This window comes from Podarcis bocagei (assembly GCF_964188305.1).
Source record: "Podarcis bocagei genome assembly, chromosome: 11".
Lineage (NCBI taxonomy): Eukaryota > Metazoa > Chordata > Lepidosauria > Squamata > Lacertidae > Podarcis > Podarcis bocagei.
The window spans coordinates 38324684-38341844 of NC_138136.1; the positions used below are offsets into that span (position 1 = coordinate 38324684).

General features: G+C 43.8%; 1 long non-coding RNA gene across 2 annotated transcripts in view; it reads right to left on the reverse strand.

The window, feature by feature from the left end:
• LOC308597411 overlaps positions 1–17161 on the reverse strand; it is an 88783-nt gene that overhangs the window by 31297 nt on the left and 40325 nt on the right. Inside the window, exons 1-3 of one of the 2 annotated variants that reach the window (XR_014012955.1) lie at positions 11042–11195; positions 9927–10116; positions 8341–8607 (exon numbers count right to left, since the gene is read on the reverse strand). This is a non-coding gene — a long non-coding RNA (uncharacterized lncRNA). Of the gene's footprint in view, positions 1–8340; positions 8608–9926; positions 10117–11041; positions 11196–17161 lie in introns of those variants that run through there. The other variant, XR_014012954.1, reaches the window with a different exon arrangement.

The window sequence follows — 17161 nt, forward strand, 5'->3', positions numbered from 1 at the left end:
AATGAACACACACACACACACAGAGAGACACACACACCACTCTCAGCCACTTCATGATCACAAGGTCATCACCCTGTACCCACCAAAATTATAACACGATCTCTAAAGCTCCTGGAGAACGAGGTAGGAAAACAGAAGATGTTTTCCCTGGGAAAGAATACTTAAAAGAAATTGGAGAAGTGGGGCTGGAGGAACATCATTTCAAGAGTGCATGAAAGCTTGTGCTGTAATAGTTAAGTCTTTGAAGATGCTACAAACTTTGTACTGTTATAAACATTAGCTGCTCACCCAACCAGAAACTTAAGTATGAAATAAAATAAGCATGATTGGAAGCAAAGTGTTTCCTTGCACGGAAGAGTCTTGGGGCTTCGTCAGATATTCCTTGTCGGCTAAAATTGCTATATATGAATCTGCCCTAATTTCTAGCCAACCTCACCTCTTTCACTATTGGGACTCTAAGCAAAGCTTCTTGGCTAGCTCCCCAAGCATCTCAGTTATATCTTAGCAAAACTGTGAGATCTGGTACTCGAACAGAAGAAAAACAACGCCATCCCTCTACAAATAAGGTAAAAATCCACAACAAATTCACCCAGAGAGCATTAAATAAGTATAGTTGGATACTATATAGCTTTGCCCTGCACAGCCATTGCTTGATGCTCATCATTATTTCTTTATATACCACTCAGATGCCAAAATGGCTTCTAAACAGTTCAAAACTATAAAATCAATTATAAAATCCATACATAAATTGCACAGTAACAATTCAATGTGGGGCATTAAAACATCAGTAGACAGCTGGGGTCACTTCCAGAACTTTCGTTTTGCATTGGGCTCCTCTCTCCCAAGTCATTATTTGGCACTATCACCTGGTTCTGGCTGGAAGACCTCAGGGTTCTAGGAGCTATTGATGTGTTTGATTGAATCTATGTCACCCTTTGATTCAAAATTTCCAGGCTGGTTTACAATAACAAATGAAAACATAATAAAATAGCACAAAGACAGTGCCAAAAGCAATCACAAGAAGAAATACATATGCAGGTGCCTAAGTTATGTTAGAGTACTTCTCTGGAGTTAGCGAGACCCCATGGCTGAAAAGACCCTCTGATCTGTGCCCCAGGCCTCCAATCTCACTTCAGATGGCAGAGGAACCCAGAAGAAAGCTTCTAAGAAAGTTGTTAGTGTGCAAGCTGGTTGATGTGGAGAAGACAGTCACTCAATCCCAATTCATACTGGGCTTTGAAACTAAGCACTAGCACTTTGAATTGTGTTCAGACAAGAAGCCAGTTGAGCTCTTTAAGCACTGTTGAGATATGCTCTGGCCTAGTTAGTAGCCTAGCAGCTGTGTTTTGGATTGACTTCAGTTTCTGGACAATCTTCCAAGATATGAACATAAGAGCCCTACTGGATCAAGGCCCATTCTGTTCTCAGAGTGGCCCATGGGAAGTCCACAAGCAGGACATGAGCACAACAGCACTCTCCACTCTAGTATTCCTTAGCAACTGGTATTCACCTTCAGTGCTGGAGGTAGCACACAGTCAAGACTAGTAGCCATTCATAGCTTTGTTCTCCATTTCTAATGCCCTTTTATAGCTGTCCAAATTGGTGGCCCTCAAGGGTACAACCTCCTACAGTAAACTAGCCTGAGCATGGAACAAAGTAGATCGCTAAGTCTGCAGTCTGCCTGTGTCTTCCTCAAAGACAGTCTTTCCGTGTTTTCATCTCATATCTGCCTTCCTTCCTTCCTTTTTTTCCATATTCAATGTGCATTTAAGTTCCTTAGAAGGAAAAAGAAGAAAAGAATTTGCTCTTTTGGTTTGCAGATCATCTGGGCTTTTACAGCACATCCACACGCGCACACACTTTGGATGCTTTCTGCCCTTCACAGTGAGTCTGCCTGCCAAGCTGATTCTACCTCCCACCGAGCAGAAATGCCTGAAGGGTACATTTGCTGAGAGAGGAGAACCAGAAGGCTTCTTTTCCTTAATTCATATAGAGAGAAAAGCAGCTTTCACTGCATGCTACCGCTTGGGGTGACATGCATTGCTCTCATCCCTTCTATGTGCATTAATTAATTAATACCATTACATAACGGGTCCCATCTGCCAGCTGACACCAAGGTCAAGCCCTACCTGACTCACAAAGAGGCATAAAGAAGTCTGAACGGATGCTTCCAGAATAAGGCTGTCATACAAAGAGTTTGGTGCCACATTAAAGATGATCAAATTTGTCATGGCATAAGCCAAGGATGGCGAGCCTGTTGCACTTCCAGATGGTGTAGGACTCCAGCTCCCATCCACCCCAGCCAGCATGGCTAGTGGTCAGAGATAATGGGAGCTGTAATCTAACACCAGCTGGAGAGCCGCAGGTTCTTCATCCCTGGAATAAGGTTTTGTGATCCAGAGTCCATTTCATCAGGTGCATGTGAGTCAGATTATCTCCATTATCTTGAACCAAGGGAGTCACAACATGGTGCCACAGGCATCACTGTAGTTGCAATGGCTTTCCTTAGTGCCCACAGGTAGGAGCTCCAGACCCTAAGTGAGGGAAGGGTTTTGTGGTGCCAAATGAAAGGTGAATCATGGCAAGAACGTTTCCCTTACCTTCCTTGGGAAGTGGCAAGGCTCTGAGTTTTTATGACTCATCTCCCTTGCCCCAGGCACATGTGAAACCCAGCTCTGACTGCCTTAACATCTAGGATCTGCCCCACCATGAGGCAGAGCAAGGCAGCAGCCTCAGGCGACAAATTCTGAGGGGTGGAAAGTAGCAGAAAGAAACATAACCACCCACTGTGGCCATACCAAGGAGGAAGTCTCCTTCTTCTTGAATGCTTGAGGTCTTCTGCTGTGCAGAAATTAATCCTGAAGCCTGTGAATCTGCTCCAGGGAAGTCAGGGTTGTGAGCATCTGCTTCAAGGTAGACAGGCTGATGAACCTAGTTACCTTGTGGTTCCGTGTGGTTTGCCTGCCCTAAGCTAGTGGGACACGGGTGGCTCTGTGGAGAGGGACCCGGGTGGTGCTGTGGTCTAAACCACAGAGCCTAGGGCTTGCCAATCAGAAGGTTGGCAGTTTGAATCCCCTTGATGGGGTGAGCTCCCGTTGCTCAGTCCCTGCTCTTGCCAACCTAGCAGTTCAAAAGCACGTCAAAGTCCAAGTAGATAAATAGGTACGACTCCGGCGGGAAGGTGAACGGCGTTTCTGTGTGCTGCTCTGGTTCGCCAGAAGTGGCTTAGTCATGTGGGCCACATGACCTGGAAGCTGTACGCTGGCTCCTTCGGCCAATAAAGTGAGATGAGCGCTGCAACCCCAGAGTCGTTCGCAACTGGACCTAATGGTCAGGGGTCCCTTTACCTTTACCTTTAAGCTAGCTTAGTGCCCTAGCATGGCCAGTGCACCAAAATGATGACATGAGGCAATCCAACTAGGCAAGCATGCTCTTCCCACCTGGAATCTGGGGCAGGGTGGGAAGTATCAGTGGCACGTCTTGCCTTAGGTGTCAAAAGGTCTTGGGCTGGCCCTGTTAACACCTTTCAGATAAACAGCTCCTTGATCTCATATATAACTGGGAGAAATTCACCTCTAGTCAGGGAAGTGCTTTGCCAACAGGACTAGATAAGAATCCTTCAAGGCCTGAATTTCAAGGCACTCCTTTTGAATGTGCCAATTTACTATTCCTTTGCTGTTCCACTGTAGTTAAAGCAGGATGTCTGTGTTTCGTACCATGCAGCATTCAATGAAGACAAGGGGGTCAAAGAAAATGGGTCAGGGGAGGCAATGGGGAATATGTCCCAGAGCACACCAGGCTTATTTTTAGGCCCCAGTCCACTGAGATAAGCCAAATTTCTGCTGCTGTGACCCTTCCTCACACATCAAATAGTGTAATGTCTACTCAGGAGTAAGTCCTTTGGTGTCTAATGGGACTTAATTCCAGATAAGTGGATACAGGATAGCAACCTAAGTTTGTTTTAGGGTTGGCATTGAAGAAAAACGAGTTTCCTGTGACTTTAACAGCTGTATGGCAGGCTGTTCAACAGGTTAGGCCAGGCTTCCTCAATCTTGGCCCTCCAGATGTTTTGAAACTACAGTTCCCATCATCCCTGACCACTGGTCCTGCTAGCTAGGGATCATGGGAGTTGTAGGTCAAAAACATCTGGAGGGCCGAGTTTGAGGAAGCCTGGGTTAGGCCTTTTCTGGTCTGGAACTGCAATTATGGAAAAATTTCCAGCATGACAGTACTCTTTTTATTTCTGTGTTATGCCAGGCAGCCATGTTGTGTTTCATTATGCCATGCCCACGAGTCAAAATGTGCCCATTGGTCCAAAAAGGCCGGCAACCTCTTTTCTAGTAATTTCCAGCAGCAAATCAGAAATGACAGAAGAAAAGCACCTCTTATTATTCAACAAAGTTGTCCCAACATCTTTGGTTTAAACCATGTATTGTAGAAGAAATTTCAGGAATGTCTGAAAGTCCCCACTAAAAATTGGTGACTATGCATCATAAGACAAAGACAAATAAAATTAGAGAAACAGAGAGGCAAAATAGACATTCACTGGAGAGCCATAAATGCTTCATAAATCAATTCAATTTTTTATGACTTGCCTGGAATTTGGATTTTGAGTTTATTGCAATTGCAGAACTACCCTGAATGACTGCCCAATTCAATTCCAACACAGGTACTCCCTTAACCCGTAAAAAACATTTGTTTCATGCCTATTCTCCAAGTTTTTTATTGCTAGCTTTATAGAAAAAAACGTTTTATAACTGCAATCAATCAAGGCTCCTCTTGCTTGCTTGTTAAATCAGAAACCATGCATACCAGAAAGTAAGATATTTGCAGGATTTGAGGTCATGTTTATTTTTATAAAAAAAATTTAAAGCAAAGACTGTTGTCCTTGCTTCTTGCAATGTCATCTGGATTAAGCTTGGCTGTCCTGTAACTGCTTCCCAATCCCCAGCAGTGCAGAGATCTTTATTATGAATTGTCAGACCTGCTCAATAAACTTTCCATCCCTTTGATTTCCTGAGCCCTTCTGATTGTGGAGTTCAGCACCCCCTTGGGAATTCCTACTACATAAAGCAATCTGCAAATGTTCTTCTTGCTTGTAAATGTTTTTGAATTTATAAGTAAGAAAGCTATTTCATGGATGATTAGAAGGGTTTTTATTTATTAAAATGTCATGCCATCCAGACTACTGGCTTGACTCTCAGGCAATGTCTTAGGCATAATAATGAAAAGTTCCTGGTTTAAATACGGTGCAGATCCTGGGCCCGGCTTCCAGATTACCTTTAATCTCCTTATTTTCTAGATGGGAAACTATTTCCTCTGTCATTTCACTCTCCTCCTGCTGCAAGCGGTTTGTGTGGCTGCTGCTGGTGGCTTTTTTAGGCAGCAGGGCAGAAGTGTGCTACTGAATCATAGCATGAGTAAGAATAAAAAAGATGGAAAATCATGTGTATCATTCTCATTGTTTTGAAGCTGCTCAAGAAGTATTTTGAAGGCTACACGATGCTGAACTTCTCTTTGTGACTGGCAAGAAAGGGAGGAGGAATTCAAGGCTGTGCCCTTCTGACCATACCATCAGTGGAAGCATTTCCGCTTCCCAGATGAACCCCCTCTCTTCCCCCCACCCACACTATGGGATAAGAGGTCTACTTCATTCTTTACGCCACTCGCTCAAAGAGATAACCTGTCTGTCCATGCCAGTTTTTGCTTCCTGTGCAATCAGCTCAAGTCCAAGCTTTTTTTGTTTAGTCGTTTAGTTGTGTCCGACTCTTCGCGACCCCATGGACCAGAGCACGCCAGGCACTTCTGTCTTCCACTGCCTCCCGCAGTTTGGTCAAACTCATGCTGGTAGCTTTGAGAACACTGTCTACTCATCTTGTCCTCTGTCGTCCCCTTCTCCTTGTGCCCTCCATCTTTCCCAGCATCAGGGTCTTTTCCAGGGAGTCTTCTCTTCTCATGAGGTGGCCAAAGTATTGGAGCCTCAGCTTCACGATCTGTCCTTCCAGTGAGCACTCAGGGCTGATTTCCTTCAGAATGGAGAGGTTTGATCTTCTTGCAGTCCATGAGTCTCCTCCAGCACCATAATTCAAAAGCATCAATTCTTCGGTGATCAGCCTTCTTTATGGTCCAGCTCTCACTTCCATACATCACTTCTGGGGAAACCATAGCTTTAACTATAGTGGAAATCATTGGTTTGTTGTGCTAGTAGACAAAGTAGGGCTATCATCTCCAGCACTTGCCCTAAATCTGATGGGAGGTCTCCTCACAACTCTCATGCCTCTGTTTGCAGGGATCATGGTCTTCACCTTCCACATGCCTACATGCCACCGCCCTTTTGCTTTCTACTTGCTCCTCTCAGGCAGAAACAAGAGGGAACCTTTCCATCAATTCAAATAGAGCACATTTCCCTCCTTACTATAGAGCGAGAAGCCTCAGATTTCTCACTCTTAAAAGGATCAGACAAAGAAGAATGAATAAACCCATTGAAGGGCTTTCCTTAAGACAACAGTGGAGGGTGTCTGATCCAATAATCTAGTGTCAAAAGCCAGAAGTTGCCAACTTGACAAAAAGAATTAACACAAGGAGGCATTCTCACTGACAGTCAATGGTCAGGGATGGTGGGCATTGCAGTCCAACAACATTGGGAGGGTACCACACATTGGCCAGTTCTGCCCAATTGAATCTCCAGTTGAGTGTCATCCAGTAGAGCTAATCTAAGCAGTTCCAATGCCAGAACGAAAACGGCCAAGGAAAAATGTATCACTTAGGCGGTGTTTTTTTCTAAATAAAAAATAGGTGCCAGTACTCACCATGGGACGCGGGTGGCGCTGTTGGTAAAACCTCAGTGCCTAGGACTTGCCGATCGCATGGTCGGCGGTTCAAATCCCCGCGGCGGGGTGAGCTCCCGTCGTTTGGTCCCAGCTCCTGCCCACCTAGCAGTTTGAAAGCACCCTTAAATGCAAGTAGATAAATAGGTACCGCTTTATAGCGGGAAGGTAAACGGCGTTTCCGTGTGCTACTCTGGTGCCGGTTTGCCAGAGCAGCTTCGTCACGCTGGCCACGTGACCTGGAAGTGTCTGCGGACAGCGCTGGCTCCCGGCCTCTAGAGTGAGATGAGCGCACAACCCTAGAGTCTGTCAAGACTGGCCCATACGGGCAGGGGTACCTTTACCTTTACCTTTACTCACCATGAAGTTGTTGTAGTAAGTACCATACTTTTTAACAACAACGAAAAGGTGCTGTTACTGCTTACGCCTGAGTACCCCCTGAAAAAAATCAGTGCATCTAGGGCTTCCTGACATTTGCTCAGTCAATATTATTTCTGAACCTTGGCCAAAAAAGGAAGATTGAACACTGTTAAGAGATGGTGGAAGAACCCTGGAAAACCAGATTTTTGAACCAAACAGGAATCCTAAACAAACAGTGCAGATTCCCCGATGTAGACAGTTGCCCTCCAACTCATGAGGGACAAATGGAAACACGACAGAGAAGGTCAGGACAAGAGCGTTCATCTCCACTTTTGCCTCTACATGAATAGCATCATGTGGAGGAATAAATGCCTGATTATGACTTTTGTCAGCAAACCATCCATCAAAAATATGACATGACAGTGCATTTTTTAAAAACCCAAATGAAGTGTTTACTCAACTATGCAATATAGCAAACATCAAGCTAAAGCAATTAGGCTATTGAAAACATTGCCACTCCATGTATTAAACCACGAATATTCGCAAGTTCCCTTCTAATCCTGTTTCTGAAAGGACAATGTTGCATTTGTGAACAGATGGATGCCACAGAATCAGGACAGAGGAAAGACCTGGAGGCAATTTTCATGGAGATGTAAGAAGGGGTTAAAAAACACACAACACCTCGGGATTTTATGTCAACTGGAATATGGTGGATTAGCCAAATCAGTCTGCCTAACTAATGAAGCTATTACTCATTTCCACAGCAGTAAGCAAGCAACCATGTTGAGGCCAGGGCCATGAAAACAAACGTGGGCCAGGGTTCCCACCACTGATATATGAATATGCAAACAGATGTACCCCTTCCTAAAGGGCAGTAGTAAATTGCATAAAACCCAGTTTTTAAGGATCAGCTAACAGTCATAGAATAGATGTTTACAGAATAGATGGAACTTGTAAAACACATTGAGCTTTAAGAACAAATCTCCAGTGAGCTTTCATACAATCTTTTGCTTTAAATTAGAATAGCAGACAATCCTGCAAAGAAGTATTGCTAGTGTGAAGTTGGAACCTCATCAAAGAAAAGGAAAGAAGTATCCATTCTTTGTGCTAATGAACAATAGGGAACAACAGGAAAACATGGAAGTTTTCTTACCATCTCATGCACTTGCCAGATCGAAGAGGCACCACCAATTACCCTGGTGCTCTAGGTGGTGATGATGTCATCATTCCTGCACCAAAATAAATAAATCCCAGAAAAGTGTTTCTCCGTACTTCCTCTCCACCTATGACAGTGCCTAGGAATGATTCAGTTGAAGCACATATTGTTTTGATTCTCTGGCTTTTGTAAACCTCATGTGGTAATTTTGTTGTATCTCCATGTGGAGTCTACCACAGCACTGTGGTCTGCTGTCACATTTTCCTAAAATAGATAAAAGAGAGGGAGAAGAGAAAGTGAAATGTTTGAGCAGCTGACTCTCCAAAATTCTGAGTCAAGCACAAAAGACCATCAGGAGTAGATCGATATTACACTCCCTCAAATAATACACATGGGACTCTTCATTGTGTTGCTGTTAATGAGGTTTTAAAATAAATTTTCTAAGGAGTTAAATGCCAGACTTTGTTAAAAAAAAAAGTAAATCCCACCTGTTCTCAAAAGTCAGTCCTCACAGTCCTGTAAATGGGATGGTGTGGAGTGATATCAGCCCCAACTTTAAATTATACATGTTGATATCAACTACGTGTGAACCTGCTCCCACTTGCATGCATTCAGGGCTCTAACATTTTTATGCGCTTCCCATAGTAGTCCCCACCATGGTACTATGTACCTGGAAACATTTGGCTTTCAAAGTCATAAAGCCGGGAATGCTAAGGTGTTGCAATACAGGGCACCCTCCTTGAGAGGCTGGATGAATCCTATATTTCAAACATTGTTATGAGGCACATAAAATCTGGCATGAGATTTGGGTTTTGGGTGTAGACTGAGGGGGTAATGAGTGCAGTACAATTCCCAGAATGGATCTCATTTGTCAAACAAGATTTATTTACCCATGCAGCAACTGCCAAGTCCACCCTTAAGGCGGTCTGGCAGGTTTGGAAATAGCAAAAGGATCACCTTCTGCCCAGGTTTTCCTCACTTATTCCATTTCACTGTCACTCAGAATTTGCATGTGATGATAGTCTGCTTCCTGTGCAGCCACTGGCTGAGGCAGGGCTTTATAGATCAGGGACTGTAGTCTATAAAGCCCTTTTGCACCATCCCAACTGCTCCCAAGGGGCATGTGGAAAACTCAACTTAAGTAATCCAGTATTTCATGGTTGGTATGGTACCTAGCTGGGAATTTAATCGACAACCAAATATTAAAGAGCAGGCTCTGAGGAATCTTGCTCTCTTTGAGCAAATATTAGGCTCTGCAATGCATGCAGAATGCAGAATGTGAGTTGGTCTCCAGACTGTAAACAATAACAAAAACAACAGGAAGAATAGTAATAATACAGCCTTTTGGCTAGCATTTTAAAATGTGACAGGGGTTATTTTGTTATGTAAGGTAAAGGACCCCTGGATGGTTAAGTCCAGTCACAGGTGACTATGGGGTTGTGGTGCCCATCTTGCTTTCAGGCCAAGGGAGCTGGAGTTTGTCCACAGACAGCTTTCCAGGTCATGTGGCCAGCATGACTAAACTGCTTCTGGTGCAACAGAACACCATGACGGAAACCAGAGTGCACGGAAACGCCATTTACCTTCCTCCCACAGCGGTACCTATTTATCTACTTGCACCGGCGTGCTTTCAAACTGCTATGTTGGCAGGAGCTGGAACACAGCAACGGGAGCTCACTCCATCACGGGGATTCAAAACGCCGACCTTCCGACCGGCAAGCCCAAGAGGCTCAGTGGTTTAGACCATGACGTCTACCCAATGTGGGTTCTGCACTGGAAGAAAAGTGTGGTATTAAATAAAGAAATAAACTTGAAGAGTAGTTTACAAGACTGAAGAAATGAGGATACTGAGGAAGAGGAGGAGGAGGAGGAGGAGGAAGAGGAGGAGGAGGAAGAGGAGGAGGAGGAGGGGGATGGAATGCTCCTCTTGGTTTTTTGATAAAACAGCTCAACGAGATGCTTTTAGCAAAAAACTAGAACATTCTTATTATAGTGAAACCCAACCAGGCTATGTGCTTTCTTTCTGGCTGAAGCAGAAGATAGCTGCTAACTGTGAAGCACAGTTCTATTAATGAATATTCATTATTGCAAAGCTATCCACAAACCTCTGCTCTTGCAGAGTTGTTAAATAAAAATCTGTGGTATCTTCTTCCCTCAGAACCTGGATGGTTTTGTGTGTGTGTGTGTTTTAAATGCCAGCACCAAATCTTAGAACATATTATATCATAAAGGGGCAAATGCAAACACAATTTCCCTCACCACTTGGTAGCAACAGTTTGCCTCCACATATCTCTGATGAGGAGTATGGCTTTCCATGGTGAACAGTGTGGCTTCTAGGCAGCACCAGTGCCGGGACTACTCTTATTAATAAATCCATTAACACACAGTGTGTATCTTCACACTGGCCTTGTACCCAACCAAACCGGATTCCAAGCTTCCCTGCTGCAGCTGGTACCAACTCTGCTGTGTCAGCAATATTCACACGCCCACTCTTGCATCGGCCTGCTGGGAATGGGATTAACAACAGTCTGCGCCAGTTTATGTATTTGTTCAGCATATAAAGCTTTTAACGAGGGAGGATCAGACATACCCACACACTTGAGGTTTACATGAAAGGGATCGTGGCGCTGCACCAGCTAGCCGTGACCCCCTCCACCACACCTAAGAGCCGCTCCCACTGCTGTCCATGCATGCATACATACATACCCTCCAGGTGTCCTGATTTTCCAGGGACAGTCTGTCTGACAGATTTCATCCACAGCACCTCTAGATAGGACAGGGAAAGATTTTTGTCTGAAAGCTTGGAGAGCCATCGCAAACCACTGTAAACTATACAGAACTGCATGGACCAAGGCAGCTTCCTATGTGCAAAGTATACACAGTGATGTTCAAAACTGTAATATCCTATCTCCACACCCACACAGCTTGGTACTCCAGGAAAAGCATTGTTTTATTCTTCAGTGCTGATAGTACTAATGAACAGTGGTGGCAATCGTTCACCATTAAGAGTGAGAGACGGACTATGACAAATGGGCTGAAAATGTTGTCTTCTGCTTCACTTTGATTCACATTGCTTTGAAAGAGCAAATAAAACACACATAGGCCCCAAATGGTAAAGCAAAAAGCATTCTTTATTTACCATTTATTCATATTTACAAGGATGGCTTAGGATTCTAAGCCACCATGCATGGCTGCCTTGTGCAGGAGAGTGTGAGCTTGGCAAACTACAAAGTATATTTCGTTAGTCTCAACCCTGCTCAATCCATGCAGAGTTGCTTATACCCAAAGTTACTGGCTTAAAATGTAGTGTGAGGTGATTTCTCCCAGCTGAATATCAAAGCATATTTGCCCGTGGTTGTGCACATCAGCATGGTTGGATATGTTTCCATGTTGTCTGTTTTCTGCCCACACTAGGGAAGTGAAGAAGTGGTGTGGATGTATTCGTGTGGTTTGCATTTTCAAACTGGATCAGAGCTGGGTGTGTGGCAGGAGGAAATACAGCAAAAGGCAGTATTTTTCAAGAAACTACAGGAGAGCTGTGAGTTCACAGCTTCACACGCCACTGGATGCAGAGTACATGGGAGTGTGTACACAGCCAGAGATTCAGACTCTCTGCAGGGAGGCATGGAAAAATACTCCGAGCCTGATTGTTTTGTTCCTCATGCAAGAGTGAAATCCTCATGTTCCCTCAGTGGTAGGAGTGTCCTGAAAGACCAGTTCCTTGACGACAGAAAGCCCAGAGATAATTATATTGCTGCATAAGATACCAGGGTGTATGTGTGGAATTCGTTTTGCCTTCGGAAGATGCAGTGGCTGATACCAGATATTTACATATTTGTTGTGAAAGCTGTCATTAAGTGTCTTTTGAGGACTTAGAGAGGAGTTGAGAATGAGTCCAGAAGAACTAACAAAACTCTGAAATACAATAATTATTATTTCAGATATTTCTATGCTGCCTTCCAGGGCAAATCTCTGCAAACAGGGGTATCTGCGTGTGTCACAAGCATGAATAAAGGCATTAAAAAAAGAACAAAATCTCACTACCATAATAAACTAAAACAGCCGTCTCAAAGCAGCTTCTAAATGGTTTTAAACTAATCGTGAGAAGGGAATGCTGACGGGAGCTGAGGAGTGTTCTGTTTGGAACAAATTGTCCCTGAGGGATGAGCGTAAAAAGGTTATGGTTGTTGAAATTGGGGATGACTAGAACTAGACATTTTGAGTACAGGGGCGCTCCTGGCAGCAACTCAGAGAGGTCAAAGCCTCAAGGCGTAAAACACACATGTGAAAGACATTTGGAGAAAGACACGGTGTACAGGTGTTTATATACTCATGCTAGAAACCTCTGAGGCAAGATGGGTGAGTTGGAGAGCTTCATCTTTGTTGTTGTTGTTTAGTTGTTTAGTTGAGACATCTACTTCTGCTTCATTGACTATGCAAAAGTCTTTGACTGTGTCGACCACAGCAAACTATGGCAAGTTCTTAAAGAAATGGGAGTGCCTGATCACCTCATCTGTCTCCTGAGAAATCTCTATGTGGGACAAGAAGCTACAGTTAGAACTGGATATGGAACAACTGATTGGTTCAAAATTGGGAAAGGTGTACGACAAGGCTGTATATTGTCTCCCTGCTTATTTAACTTTTTTGCAGAATTCATCATACGAAAGGCTGGGCTGGATGAATCCCAAACCGGAATTAAGATTGCCGGAAGAAATATCAACAACTTCAGATACGCAGATGACACAACCTTGATGGCAGAAAGTGAGGAGGAATTAAAGAACCTTTTAATGAGGGTGAAAGAGGAGAGCACAAAATATGGTCTGAAGCTCAACATCAAAAAAATGAAGATCATGGCCACTGGGCCAATCACCTCCTGGCAAATAGAAGGGGAAGAAATTGAGGCAGTGAGAGATTTTACTTTCTTGGGCTCCATGATCACTGCAGATGGTGACAGCAGTCACGAAATTAAAAGATGCCTGCTTCTTGGGAGAAAAGCGATGGCAAACCTAGACAGCTTCATCTTAGAGGGGAGTATGTATGTATACAAAGTGGGCATGATGGAAACATGATGGAATGGAGAGAGCCAGTGGGACATAGTTGTTATCTCTGGATATAAATTCTGTGGGAAGGACAGGGAAGGGGGTACTGGAGGTGGTGTCACTTAAGAATGACATAGAGTACTAGCAGCTAGAAATCCCCAAAAGTGTGGGGGCTCTTCCACAGAATCGCTGTGGATGGTAATACCGGCCGCAAATTTGGTCCTGGAGACATGCTCTTGGGTCCCTATGATGTCTAGGGTGATCTTGAAAGGGATACTGACACCAAGGAGGTCTCTCAAGGAAGCAGAGCTGAAGTAATGGGTGCCTTCCATTCTAAATACCTTAAATACTTTGTGCTCAAGAGTAGAGGGTGCACAATTCTCAATTTAAAAGTTGACTGATGCCTTCTGGAACCTGGTGCGAGATGTAAGCGTTGTTGAACCAATAACACTGACCATAATACTATCAAATTCAACATATATGTAACTGGGGGACTTACATATATGTAACAGCCACTCTTGACTTCAAAACAGGAAACTTATCAAAAGTGAGAGAATAGGTTGAAGTTGGTTGAAGCAAGGAGGCTGCATCCTCATGGCCTCAACCTCACCACTGTTCTGCGTCACCCCAATCCTGTCCAAGTGTGCAGGAGTGCTGCAGGTATCATGAGGAAACCCACTTCCCAAAAGCATATGTGTTCCTACTGAACACCACAGCAAATGGGACAGAGTCCTGGCCTTAAAAGTTTGCAAGGTAACTACTGTGTCGTTCTTTTCTTTTTTGCTAACACAAAATACTGCTTTCAGTATGTTAAGAATTTAGTTTTAAAAAATAAATATTATAGGTAGAATGCAAGAAAGAACCCTTTATTAACAGGGCTCTCTTGGCCTATAATATCTATTAATACAAGGCTTGGCAGCTGCTAAAAGGAGTGCCAGGAATCTCATGGTTTCCTTAAATGTGTAAGGGTGGATAAAAGGACTGCTCATTAAAGTAACCTGATTGGTTTCATGTACCTTTGACTGTTTTTGTACCAGAAAATGCAGTAATAATAACCAAGGGAGGGGTTGTTGTTTTTCTACTCCGAGAAGACCTGAGCACCTGCAATTACCACTGAAATCAATCGGATTTCCAAACCAATTCCTGGATGTGGAAATCATATATTTTGTTCCTTTCTGAAAAAACACAACGGTGCCTGTTGTGCTTTCACAGCTGATTAGTGGCAGAAGAAGAAGCCAAAGGATTTCTCTTTGTCTCCTTGGCACTCAGCTTTCAGGAATAAAAGAGACGGGGATAAATAAATGTTCCCGACTAGAGTACAGAAAGTAGATTAACTAATGGGCCTGCCATGCTCAAACGGGGGCATCTGCTCACATGTTCTTCTTTGACACAAGTGACCCTTTGTAGTTACATATACAAACACACACACTGTGGCTCTTTGTTATCTGTGATCAGCGTGTCTGTTCCATTCAGCCAGAGTGACCACATTCTTCTCTCCCGGTCCCCGCCCCCGCCCCCATCTCTCTCAATTGCAGCCACAGTCCATGCTACCACAGCAAATGAAAGAGGCAACCCAAAAGGAGTTTGAAATTACCTGCGCTCTTAAGAAAGGGAAGTGACTTTCCAGGGAAATCCAGGACTGGAAAGCTGGGATGGATTTCAGGCATACTGAGAGAAACCAGTTCCTTCAGTCATACTCGGACAGACCTACAAACCCGTTCAAAGGGAGATCCTGACGGAAGATAATATTATTGTGCCAGGACTAAAATTGTAAATCTATATAGCCTCACTCTTGCTGCCCTAGAAGTAGTTAAACCTAACACCTAATGTGCAGGGGTTGTTTTTTATTTAATGCATGGTCAGTGGTAAGGAAAAAATACTTTGTACATGATCGTCAACCTTTTTTTATGATTAAAAAAAGGCACACAAGTTCTCAGTGAGCCCTAAATCACTCCTAGAGGGTTCCAATCATCTTGCTTGAATGCAGCACAGTTAAGAGGAATGGGGGTGGGAATAGTTGCCAGCCTAAAATAAAATGAGGGAGTGTCATTTTCCTTCCAAAATTCCTTGGAGCAGCACTGCGTCAGGGCATTCTGGTAGGGGCTTATGGCAGCTATTAGCGGTCACCAATGTCTATTCAACCACTGCTGGATCCAGGTATACCCAGCACCCTTGAATGCATGGAGTGAATGGGAGCCTTGAATGGCTCGTTTCATTCATTTCAAGACAAATGCTGATTGGTCCAAATGAGCCCCATTCAGTACTGCTTTCCATTTGTCCTGAAATGAATGCACACCTTTTAGAGCCAAGAACTCTCAAACAGAAGAGTATGAACTCTGATACTGGTGCCACCTCCCCATCTGCTGTGCTCTAGCTTTGGACTGGCTCACTTCCAGGTGGGCATATTTGTCTTATGGCCAAAGCTGATACCAATCCTTCCTGAAGCCTTCATAAAGTTTGTTGAACTAAGTAGGGCCCAATATCGGTGCAGCCCAGTCTGGAGGCTCTTCCTCCTTATCTAACCCAAAAGGAGATTAGGGAAAGCAGATCATTGGTTTGTCAGCTCTGGCCATCTGACAAAATATTGGAGCATGTTGACCCAGACAAACTTTGAAGTGATATGTAAGAATGATCGTGTTATATTCTTCAAAATGAAATGGCTCTGCAACCCATGACCACAAGCAACATTTACTGACCTCATAAACATCACATGGCACATGGAAACAGTAAGATGTTTCATTGTATTCTCAATTCCTCCTTTTAATATATATTTGAGCTGCCTGTCTGAATGATGACTGATGGGAATGGAAATGCTTCCCATTTTTCCACTCTTAAGTTCAGTTGCCCACATTTCCACGTCAGTTTGCATTAAAAAAAAAAAAAAGTCTTCATGGAAATGAAACATCACTATGAGAAGAAGACATTAATGAAATGTAAAGTATATATCTTCAAAATCAATGTAAAATATTGGTGCATCTTTAAACTCAATAGAAACTACATTAGACTATTGCAATAATTTAATGTTTTCAACACCAATTGCTTTAAACTTTTTCAAAGAAAAAAACCTGCCTAGGCCAGCTGTCTACTAGCTCCATCTGGTATGCAGGGTGAGACCCTACCTGCCCATGGACTGTCTCACCAGACTGGTGCATGCTCTAGTTATCTCCTGCTTGGACTACTGCAATGCGCTCTACGTGGGGCTACCTTTGAAGATGACCCAGAAACTACAATTAATCCAGAATGTGGCAGCTAGACTGGTGACTGGGAGTGGCTGCCAAGACCGCATAACACCAGTCTTGAAAGATCTACATTGGCTTCCAGTATGTTTCTGAGCACAATTCTGTGTGTTGGTGCTGACCTTTAAAGCCCTAAACAGCCTCAGCCCAGTGTATCTGAAGGAGCGTGTCCACTCCCATCGTTCTGCCCAGAAGCAGAGGTCCAGCTCCAAGGGCCTTCTGGCAGTTCCTTCACTGCGAGAATTGAGGTTACAGGGAATCACCAGGCAGAGGGCCTTCTCGGTAGTGGCGCCTGCCCTGTGGAACGCCCTCCCATCAGATGACAAGAAAAAAAACAACTATATGACTTTGAAAAAACATCTGAAGGCAGCCCTGTTTAGGGAAGTTTTTAATGTTTAATGTTTGATGTTTTATTATGTTTTTAATATCCTGTTGGAAGCCACCCAGAGGTTGGGGAAACCCAGCCAGATGGTTGGGGTATAAGTAATAAATTATTGTTATTATTATAAAAGTAAGAAGATTTCTGGGGGTTGAACCCACCCC